Below are 12,713 nucleotides of genomic sequence, written 5' to 3' on the forward strand. Positions count from 1 at the left end.
CAAAGCGCTGTGGGAGGGGGGTAGAACCGGTCATACCCCGAGACACCGCAGGCGCAACAACGGGTGCCGGGGTAGACTCTGGCGCAACAACCAGAGCGGCAGTAGGAGCGGAAACAGGAGTGACAACCGCAGCAGGAGCGAGATGAGCAATGCGTGCAAGCAGGGTTTGCAACGCCTGAGCAAACTGACCCAGCAGGTGATCCTGCTGATCAAGTCTGGCAACCAGCATGGGTAGAGAGGATGGCCCTGCACCGTCAGGATTCATGGCTTGGGCCTAATGTCATGGAAGCATTAATCAGACGTACAAAACAGATACATGAATAAGAGGATCTTTATTGAAAACCAAACAGCAAGGTCAAAGTCCACGCTGACGATCGTAACCGCCAGAAGAGTCGTCCAACAGTGCCAGGGTCGATAGCCAGGGAAGAACGTCAGCCAAGCCAGAGTCTGTAGCCAGAGACGGGGAAAAACGAAGCCGGGGATCAGGAACCAGAAGGAACGTCCGTAGCCGGGTCGGTAACCAGGAACAAGCAGCACGATCACAGAAGGGGTAACAGACGAGAGGCCCAAGCAAGGAAATGCTGCAGCTGCCGTCATATATATATGCAGAGCAGCCAGCTCCTCCCAGTGGGAAGGAGGAGCCGCAGAGTGAGGCAGGTTACAAGAACCCCATGAAGCAAGATGGCCGTCAGCACATGTCAGTGATGAGAAGCCTGCAAAGAGGTAAGACCATGACAGCCTATATGTCAGAATGTTTATACTGAAATAAAAAAACGGAATTGTATTTATGAAAACATGCAAATCTTGGTTTTGAGAGATTTACCTTTTTTATAAACAAGAAATTTAAGTTTGTTTATCCGTGCTATTTTGAAGACAAGTGATATGCTTAAAAATATATATATTTAATGACTACAAATACAGTGCAAATTAATATCAGGTATATTTTGTGATAATACAAATAAATTGATATACTTCTACATATCAAAGATAAATGATGATTCAGATAATATTCATTTCTATACAAGCTCTATTGGTAAAATACCACTTTTCAATTCTTGAATGATACTTGTACATTTTAGACTTGGTTACTTGTGAATATCTTTCGGTGGTTTCACAGACTTGTGTTAACAATTGTTGTTTACCTTAACACTATGATGCCTTCTCAAAACAAACAGATCTTCTAACTTAAACTTTAAACATGCACAGACAAAATGTCATATTGTGCACAGCTTGATAATTCAATCAAGACGTATGATGAATCAATTTCTAAACATATATCATAATACGTTTTGAAACAAAAAATGACCAATTGGGCTAGTCATGGACTTTATAGGCACTATATTCTGGTAAGAATCTAGTCAGATTCAAGGTAAGGTATATATATAAAAAATATTTATTACAAAAGAGAAAAAAACATTATACATATAAAAACTCAGTTCAATTAGAACTGTGATGGAAACAAACTTTAACAGCATATGTATTGGCCTATCAAGGCCTATAGGACATAGTGTAACAATATTAGAAAATACTAAGGAAGCCTTTCTGGAGATATAACTCCAACCGTTCATGTCCTGAAGGGGATTGGAGAGCCGTAGACTGGGTGTCTATACGATGTTGTACACACAGCTGTGGCTTGACCTGTTTCGCGCCTATTGTAGCGCTTCTTCAAAAAGCCTCTAATTAAGTTTGTTATAATGACAAGGAAAATGTTTAAATAATTTAACACCATAACAACAATTAATTCTTAATATTTATTTATCAGCAGAATTGTATGTCTAAGCAGGCAACGTGAACGCAGATACAAGCAGGGAGCAGTCCACAGTGAGAAACCCCAGAGAACACCAATACTTGTATGTATCCACATGATCACTACATGTGATGATACATTTGAACTCGTTTTTGATATATCATAAAAAAAACATTGTACAAGCTTTAGCTTTTTAAAGACAGACACAACTGTGTATGTCTCTTAATATTTGGAATATAATTATTTTATACTGCAGTTAAAAATAATACAACTCCAATTTGCTTTGCCATATATTTAAATGGTTTTAGTAATGTATATGCAAAAATAATTCAATTACCCAAAAAGGTATACATGAAAAGATTAATACTTTACCAGGACTTAAGAGTTCTGTCATTTTGACAAGCTTCAGTTATGAGTCCCCCAGGATTTCTTTCAACCTCCTACATTTCTCAGTTTTTCAAGATCTCCCCCTCCAGCCCAAGAGAGAAAGACAGCTCTCCTTCCTTCAGCCTCTATAGAGATAGAGCGATTCAGCCATCCATCGAGAGATCTCCAGAGATCCTCTTTGCTCTCTGTAACACCTTTTTATCCCTCTCCAAAAGTGTGTGTCACAACTATGTTATTGATGATGTCATATGACAATGTGCTTTTGTAGGTTACCATGATATCCAAGTATGCGCCATCTTGAATAATTACTATTTTCCCCTCTAGGGACAGTGTTGATTAACCACTTAAGACCCGGACCTTTAGGCAGCTAAAGGACCCGGCCAGTTTTTGCGATTCGGCACTGCGTCGCTTTAACTGACAATTGCGCGATCGTGCGACGTGGCTCCCAAACAAATCAGCGTCCTTTTTTTCCCACAAATAGAACTTCATTTTGGTGGTATTTGATCACCTCTGCGGTTTTTATTTTTTGCGCTATAAACAAAAATAGAGCGACAATTTTGAAAAAAAAACAATATTTTTTACTTTTTGTTATAATAAATATCCCCCAAAAATATATAAAAACATATTTTTTTCTCAGTTTAGGCCGATATGTATTCTTCTACCTATTTTTGAAAAAAAAAACGCAATAAGCGTTTATTGGTCGGTTTGCGCAAAATGTATAGCGTTTACAAAATAGGGGATAGTTTTATTGCATTTTTATAAAAAAAATTTTTTACTACTAATGGCGGCGATCAGCGATTTTTTTCATGACTGCGACATTATGGCGGACACTTCAGAGAATTTTGACACATTTTTGGGACCATTGTCATTTTCACAGCAAAAAATGCATTTAAAATGCATTGTTTACTGTGAAAATGTCATTTGCAGTTTGGGAGTTAACCACAAGGGGGCGCTGAAGGGGTTATGTATGACCTCATCTGTGTCTCTAACTATGGGGGTGTGGCTGTAGGTGTGACGTCATTGATTGTGGTTCCCTATATAAGGTAACACACAATCAATGACAGTGCCACAGTGAAGAACGGGGAAGCTGTGTTTACACACAGCTCTCCCCGTTCTTCAGCTCTGGGGACCGATCGCGGGACTCCAGCGGCGATCGGGTCTGCTGGGTCCCGCAGTCACGGTCATGGAGCTTCGGACCGGGTCGTGCTTGTGCCCAGCCGTACCATTCTGCCGACGTATATGTGCAGGAGGCGGTCCTTAAGTGGTTAAGAAATTACTTCTAATGTTATTGGCCCGGATTCAGGTACGACTTGCGCGGGCGCAATCACAATATGCGCGGCGCAAGTACGGATTTGCGCCCAGAAATGACCCAGAAAACAAGCTAAGCCTAAAATTAGGCATTTTTCAAAGGATGCAGTTTATCTGCCCCGGCGCAATTAATGGGCATTTTTGCGCAGGGTGCAACTTGCGCTCTCATTGTTTTCCCTCAGCAAATATGCAAATGAGGAACTAACGCTGATTCAAAAATCTGCGCGTGTGAGGCGCAGTTTGCGCAACAAGCGCGCAAGCTGTTCGGCCCGGGCAAACTTGCACATTATAAAAGCAGGGGCAAGTTAGCAACAGATGGCCACAGGTCAGCTGGAGAGCAACTACAGCAGCACCAATACGGACGAGCTGAACAAGCAGAGCACCCACACTTTCTGGACCTCACATCTGTGTGCCAACATGCCAGGGGCAGCCATGGTCCTAGCAATACTACAGAGTGAACCGACTCATAGGAGGGCACGGGAGAGGATATACCGAGTGCGCAGGAACATCTTTGACATGAGTGATTTGGAGGTGTATCGCATGTTTAGATTCAGCCCTGAAGTCATCCTGGAATTAGCCACAACCCTGCATGATGACATCACCAGCCAGACACATCGTGGACATGCAGTGGAGCCACTGGTCAAGGTAGTGGCAACCCTGCATTTCCTGGCAAGTGGATCATTTCAGCGCACAGGTGGAATTGTGGCTGGGATGTCCCAATCCTCCATGAGCAGGTGTGTGCACCAGGTTATCCCTGCAATCCTCAGACGCATGTCCCACCAGTTCATCAAACCCACCCAGGAGGTCCAGCGGCAGAAGGCAATCACAGATTTCTACCAAATTGCCAGATTCCCACGCACCGTGGGGGCCATTTATTGTACCCATGTGGCACTACGGCCCCCCCCCCATGACCTAGAGCATATATACTGTAATAGGAAGCACTGGCATTCCATCAATGTCCAGGTCATAGTGGATGCACATGGCCTCATATGCCATGTCCGTGCCAAACACCCCAGGTCCTGCCATGACAGCTTCATCTACCGTCAGAGCCCCATCCCCACCGAATTTGAACAGAACATGTATGGGGACAGCTGGCTGATTGGTGAGTGACATGGGTGTCAGGTATGACTGTCCCCCCCATGATGCAGACATCACGAGGGGCACATGCATGACTAACATCCTCCTGTCTTTTCCCTTCCAGGTGATGCGGCATATGCACTGGGACCCCATATGATGACCCCGTTCCGGAACCCACAAACCCCAGGAGAGGAAAGATATAATGAGGCACACGCACGTACCCGTGCAGTGGTGGAGCGCACATTTGGCATCCTTAAGTCCCGTTTCAGATGCCTGGATAAATCCGGGGGGACCCTGTTGTATTCCCCAAACTTTGTATCACAAGGGAAGGAGACCGATGTGTGTTTCTCTGTACTGGTAAGGCACATCGGTCTCCTCACCTGACAGGACCATGGATCTGTGTGTTTACACAGTCCTGCCATGATTGCAGGCAATCGTGGGTGCCGGGCGGACATCGCGGCCACCGGACATGCGCATCGGGTCCCGCGCGATGCCGCGCGTGCCCCCTAGAGTATTATAATACTTTTCATTTGGTCCTATTTGAATAAGCCCCTTTTTGTTTCGTTCTGGAGATACTAATTAGGTTTGTAAGCTTACTTGAAATACTATACACTGTCTGTGGAATCTCCTCTTATCTATAAGTGTCAAAGACAAAAGATATATAACCTAGGATATTGGTACAGACAGATTCCTTGTGAGACAGATTGAGACAGAAAATCCTCTGGCAATAATGTCTTTCCTGACCAGCCTCACGTCAGCACACAATGGGTCAACTCCCTCCTCCAGTCTCTCAGTACTACCTTTATTGTTCTGGACCTTCCGATCCCAGGAGAGGCTTGAACCTTTGTTGCGTAGGTTCAGTAGGGGGGTGTAGTCTATTCCCCTACTGAATAGTAGGTGTCTCTCACTGCCTCAGAAGACAGGTTCAAGGCAAATGGAGCAGGATGGAGACCAGACACTCTAACCTTTTGGAGTTACAAGCAGCATACCTAGCCCTACTGGCATTCGAGAACCTGATTCAGGGAGCTTGGGATAAGCTTATGTTGGACGGTGGTTGCTTATATAATCAAACAGGGAGGAACCAAGAGCTTGCCGCTGCTGCAGTTGGCAACCAAGATATTCATCTGGGCCGAGGCACATGTGGAAGCCTTGACGGCAGCCTACATTCCGGCCAGTCAAAACTACATAGCAGACCATCTGAGTCTGGATTTTCCCAACAAAAACAAGTGGGCACTCAACAAGGACTGAAAACAATCCTGCAGATGGCGGCAGTTCCCCCAATATGGCTGACGCTGAAGAGGGACCTTCTACAGCAGGACCAGTTGTATCATCCCAACCCAGGCCGATTGCAACTGACAGCATGGTTGTTGAATCAGCCAGACTGCAGTCTCAAGCATCTCAAAGGAGGTAATCTCGACACTACTGAAGTCAAGAAAAGCCACAACTAATGACACACCAGAATTTGGAGGAGATTTACAGCATTCGCTTTGCAACAAAAATTTGCTCCATTGTCCACAAACATTGCGCAGGTACTTGGATTTCTTGCAGTCAGCTCTAAAGATGGGCTTAGCCTATAACACCATAGGGTACAGGTGTCAGCCTTGGCTTGCTTCACAGGCCACAAGTGGGCAGACAAACCACTAATTGACCAATTTTTTAGAGCAGCCATAAAATGAGACCACCAAGGAGGTCCTTGTTCCCAGCCTGGGACTTGGGCACAGTACTAAGAGCTCTGATCCATCACCCATTCGTGCCTGCGAAGACACGCTATGGTTCTTGACAGTCAAGCTGATTTTTCTCACAGCCATAACGTCAGCAAGAAGAGTTTCAGAACTGGCAGCCCTATCCTGCAAAGAACCTTTTTGCATCGTTCTTCCAGACAAAGTGATCCTAAGGCCCTCGCCAGCCTTAACCTCTAAGGTGGTTTCCAAGTTCCATGTAAATTGGGAGGCAATCCTACAGTACATGGTGTCTACATCTCGCACTCGCTGGAATAGACAAAGCACATTCCAGCGAGCGCGTCATAGAAGCGACGGGAGATCCGACTTGGATTCCTGCCAGTTCTAGGTGCATTTGGTATGCATTCCTGAGGGAGAACTCCACGCCAATTTTTAAATAAAAAACCGACATGGGTTCCCCCCCCCCAGGAGCATACCAGGTCTGGTATGGGTTGTAAGGAGACCCCCCTACGCCGAAAAACCAACGTAGGGGGTCCCCCTACAATCCATACCAGACCCGTATCCAAAGCACGCTACCTGGCCGGCCAGGAAGGGAGTGGGGACGAGTGAGCGCCCCCCCTCCTGAGCCGTACCAGGCTGCATGCCCTCAACATGGGGGGGGGTCGGGTGCTCTGGGGCAGGGGGGCGCACTGCGGGGCCCCCCCACCCCAGAGCACCCTGTCCCCATGTTGATAAGGACAGGGCCTCTTCCCGACAACCCTGGCCCTTGGTTGTCGGGGTCTGCGGGCGGGGGGCTTATCGGAATCTAGGAGCCCCCTCAAATAAGGGGGCCCCCAGATACCGGCCCCCCACCCTAAGTGAATGGATATGGGGTACACCGTACCCCTACCCATTCACCTGGAGGCAAAGTGTTAAAGTTAATAAAAACACGACACAGGGTTTTTAAAATAATTTATTAGTCTGCTCCGGAGGCCCCCCTGTCTTCTTTAGCTGTTTCACCAGGGGGGGCTTCTTCTTTCGCTCTCCGGGGAGTCTTCTGCTCTCCGGGGGGGTCTTCTCCGCTCTCGGGGGTCTTCTCCGCTCTCCGGGGGGTCTTCTTCTATCTTCGCCGCTCTCCGCTGTTGACTCGGTGCACCCCGGTTCTTCTCCCGATGTCCGGTGCCTTCTCCTTCAGCGCTGGCCGCCCGCTATCTTCGTGTGTTAGCTCAATTACTAGCAGGCGGCCAGAACGCTCTTCTGTGACGTCATCTTCTTCACTTCTCTTCTTCTCCCTTCTTCCGATGTTGACCCAACGCCTCCTCTCGCTGCAATGACGGGTGTGCGGCTTGCATCTGATTTATATAGGCCTCACAGTCCCATCATGCTCCGGTACCTACCCACGTGGTACCTACCCACGTGGGTAGGTACCGGAGCATGATGGGACTGTGAGGCATATATAAATCAGATGCAAGCCGCGCACCCGCCATTGCAGCGAGAGGAGGCGTCGGGTCAACATCGGAAGAAGGGAAAAGAAGAGAAGTGAAGAAGATGACGTCACAGAAGAGCGTGCTGGCCGCCTGCTAGTAATTGAGCTAACACACGAAGATAGCGGGCGGCCAGCGCTGAAGGAGAAGGCACCGGACATCGGGAGAAGAATCGGGGTGCGCTGAGTCAACAGCGGAGAGCGGCGAAGATAGAAGAAGACCCCCCCGGAGAGCGGAGAAGACCCCCGAGAGCGGAGAAGACCCCCCGGAGAGCAGAAGACCCCCCGGAGTGCGAAAGAAGAAGCCCCCCTGGTGAAAGAGCTGAAGAAGACAGGGGGGCCTCCGGAGCAGACTAATAAATTATTTTAAAAACCCATAGTCGTGTTTTTATTAACTTTAACACTTTGCCTCCAGGTGAATGGGTAGGGGTACGATGTACCCCATATCCATTCACTTAGGGTGGGGGGACGGTATCTGGGGGCCCCCTTATTTGAGGGGGCTCCCAGATTCCGATAAGCCCCCCGCCCGCAGACCCCGACAACCAACGGCCAGGGTTGTCGGGAAGAGGCCCTGTCCTTATCAACATGGGGACAGGGTGCTCTGGGGTGGGGGGGTCCCGCAGTGCGCCCCCCTGCCCCAGAGCACCCAACCCCCCCATTTTGAGGGCATGCGGCCTGGTATGGCTCAGGAGGGGGGGGCGCTCGCTCGTCCCCACTCCTTTCCTGGCTGGCCGGGTAGCGTGCTTTGGATACAGGTCTGGTATGGATTGTAGGGGGACCCCCTACGTCGGTTTTTCGGCGTAGGGGGGTCTCCTTACAACCCATACCAGACCTAAGGGCCTGGTATGCTCCTGGTATGCTCCTGGGACCCATGTCGGTTTTTTATTTAAAAATTGGCGTGGATTCTCCCTCTCAGGAATGCATACCAAATGCCGCACCTAGAATTGGCGGGAATCCAAGTCGGATCACCCGTCGCTTCTATGACGGATTTGTCTCCATCGCGGCCAGCTTGGCGCTGGCTCCCGCGATGGGACTCGTAGGTGGTCAATCTCGCCGAGAAAGGGAGCGAGATTGACACAATATCGCGGTCACCCACTGTACCTAGCTTCATGCAACCATCGAGACAAGCGGAGGACCTAGATCTTAGACCATTGGACATGGTCAACTTATTTTCAATTTACTTACATGGCTCTCTGCAGATGCGCAAAAATTATACCCTGTTTGTCCTGCCATCAGGACCTAGGAGAGGAGAAGCGGGATCAGCGAGAATCATAGCTTCCTGGATCACCAAGGTGATAAGCCTTACGTATGAGAAACAGGGGCTGACGCCTCCACAGGTTATTAGAGCTCATTCGACAAAAGGGGTGGCAGCCTCATGGGCAGCTTCTGCTAAAATACCGGTTGAAGACATATGCAGGACCGCTAGTTGGAGCTCCAGCAAAACCTTCGCTAAACATTACAGTTTAGATGTCACAGTGGCTAGTGCATCAAATTTTGGGAATGCAGTGGTGTCAGCAATAGGGATGAGCTTCGAGTTCCAGTCGAACATGAGTTGTATGTATTAATGCAAAAAAAGTTTTAAAAACTGAAGTTTTTTCAGGAGCAGTGATTTTATTAATGCTTAAAGTGAAACAATGAAAGTGAAATATTCCTTTAAATTTCGTTGCTAGAGGGGAAATGGTGGGTTTTCCCATTGACGTGGTTGGGTGGTTTCTGTTGCATCAGAGGGGTCACCCATTCATGTCCCTTGTTTCCCCTTGCGTCAGAAGGGGACGGGGTCACGGGTGGCCCCACCCCCAGCTACATAAGAGCTTTCAGGCTAGCCGCGGTCATTCCCGGGGTGTTTCCGGTGGAGTCAGCATCGTGTGAGTGTTCCTCGCTGGAGAGTGGAGATCACCCATCGCTGGATACTGAGAATGGATTCCATCACTGGAGTGGAGATTGAGAGTGGATTACATCACTGGAATCTTTTTTTCTGTTACATTTTTTTATTTTTAATAAAGGACTTATAAAGCCTGTGTCTGTGTGGTTTTTAACAATTTGACTATTTTTTGAGGAAATTATAGGGGTACAATATACCCATTATCAATTCACATAGGGGGGATGGGATGGGGGTCCCCTTTGTTAACCACTTGACAACTGGGCACTTAAACACCCTTAATAACCAGACCAATTTTCAGCTTTTGGTGCTCTCACGTTTTGAATGACAATAACTCAGTCATACAACATTGTAACCAAATGAAATTTTTGTCCTTTTTTTCCCACAAATAGAGCTTTCTTTTGGTGGTATTTGATCACCTCTGCGGTTTTTATTTTTTTCGCTATTAATGAAAAAAGAACGAAAATTTTGTAAAAAAATGAATTTTTCTTCATTTCTATCATATCATTTTGTAAAAAAGTAATTTTTCCTCATACATTTGGCCTAAAATGCATACTGCTACATATTTTTGGTAAAAAAAAAAAAAAAAATGTGGATATTATTTAGTCTGGGTGAAAGTTATAGGGTCTACAAGCTATGGTACCAATTTCTGAAAATTGAACAATTTGATCACACCTGAATTACTGACAGCTTCTCTCATTTCTTGAGACCCTAACAAGCCAATAAAGTATAAATACCCCCCAAATGACCCCTTTTTGGAAAGTAGACATTCCAAGGTAGTTAGTAAGAGTCATAGTTAGTTTTTTGAAGTTGTCATTTGTTCCCACAATTCTTTGCAAAATTAAGATTTTTTTTTTTTTTTTTTTTCATACCAATATTGTCATTATAACAGGTTATTTCTCTCACATGGCATGTATATTCCACAAATGACACCCCAAAATATATTCTGCTGCTCCTCCTGAGTATGGCGATACCACATGCGTGAGACTTTTACACAGTGTGGCCACATACAGAGGCCCAACACCGAAGTAGCAACTTCAAGCATTCTAGGAGCATAAATTACACATCTAATCTCTCAACCACCTATTACACTTTTGAAGGCCCTGGAGCACCAGGACAATAGAAACGCCCACAAAGTGACCCCATTTTGGAAAGCTAACACCCCAACGTATAATCTATGAGGCATAATGAGTCTTTTGAACAGTTCATTTTTTTCCAGATGTTCTTGGAAAATGTGGAAAAAAATAAAAACGCATTTTTTTTTACAGAAAGTTGTCCATTTATAGGATATTTCCAACACATAGCATGTACATAGAAAAAATTACACCCCAAAATATATTCTGCTGCTCCTCCTGAGTATGGCGATACCACATGTGTGAGACTTTTACACAGCGTGGCCACATACAGAGGCCCAACACCGAAGTAGCAACTTCAAGCATTCTAGGAGCATAAATTACACATCTAATCTCTCAACCACCTATTACACTTTTGAAGGCCCTGGAGCACCAGGACAATGGAAATGCCCACAAAGTGACCCCATTTTGGAAAGCTAACACCCCAACGTATAATCTATGAGGCATAATGAGTCTTTTGAACAGTTCATTTTTTTCCAGATGTTCTTGGAAAATGTGGAAAAAAATAAAAACGCATTTTTTTTACAGAAAGTTGTCCATTTATAGGATATTTCCAACACATAGCATGTACATAGAAAAAATTACACCCCAAAATATATTCTGCTGCTCCTCCTGAGTATGGCGATACCACATGTGTGAGACTTTTACACAGCGTGGCCACATACAGAGGCCCAACACCGAAGTAGCAACTTCAAGCATTCTAGGAGCATAAATTACACATCTAATCTCTCAACCACCTATTACACTTTTGAAGGCCCTGGAGCACCAGGACAATAGAAACGCCCACAAAGTGACCCCATTTTGGAAAGCTAACACCCCAACGTATAATCTATGAGGCATAATGAGTCTTTTGAACTGTTCATTTTTTTCCAGATGTTCTTGGAAAATGTGGAAAAAAATAAAAACGCATTTTTTTTTACAGAAAGTTGTCCATTTATAGGATATTTCCAACACATAGCATGTACATAGAAAAAATTACACCCCAAAATATATTCTGCTGCTCCTCCTGAGTATGGCGATACCACATGTGTGAGACTTTTACACAGCGTGGCCACATACAGAGGCCCAACACCGAAGTAGCAACTTCAAGCATTCTAGGAGCATAAATTACACATCTAATCTCTCAACCACCTATTACACTTTTGAAGGCCCTGGAGCACCAGGACAATGGAAACGCCCACAAAGTGACCCCATTTTGGAAAGCTAACACCCCAACGTATAATCTATGAGGCATAATGAGTCTTTTGAACAGTTCATTTTTTTCCAGATGTTCTTGGAAAATGTGGAAAAAAATAAAAACGCATTTTTTTTTACAGAAAGTTGTCCATTTATAGGATATTTCCAACACATAGCATGTACATAGAAAAAATTACACCCCAAAATATATTCTGCTGCTCCTCCTGAGTATGGCGATACCACATGTGTGAGACTTTTACACAGCGTGGCCACATACAGAGGCCCAACACCGAAGTAGCAACTTCAAGCATTCTAGGAGCATAAATTACACATCTAATCTCTCAACCACCTATTACACTTTTGAAGGCCCTGGAGCACCAGGACAATAGAAACGCCCACAAAGTGACCCCATTTTGGAAAGCTAACACCCCAACGTATAATCTATGAGGCATAATGAGTCTTTTGAACAGTTCATTTTTTTCCAGATGTTCTTGGAAAATGTGGAAAAAAATAAAAACGCATTTTTTTTACAGAAAGTTGTCCATTTATAGGATATTTCCAACACATAGCATGTACATAGAAAAAATTACACCCCAAAATATATTCTGCTGCTCCTCCTGAGTATGGCGATACCACATGTGTGAGACTTTTACACAGCGTGGCCACATACAGAGGCCCAACATCCAAGAAGCACCATCAGGTGTTCTAGGGACATAAATTACACATCCAATTTCCTTACAATCTATCACATTTTTGAAGGGCCTTCATATTTCTAACACAGCATGTACATACCAAGAATTACACCCTAAAATACATTCTGCTGAGTAATGGGTAAAAAAAAAAGAAGATTACCTGTGGTTTTAGT

The sequence above is a fragment of the Rana temporaria genome, chromosome 6 (genome assembly GCF_905171775.1).
Source record: "Rana temporaria chromosome 6, aRanTem1.1, whole genome shotgun sequence".
Taxonomy (NCBI): Eukaryota; Metazoa; Chordata; class Amphibia; order Anura; family Ranidae; genus Rana; species Rana temporaria.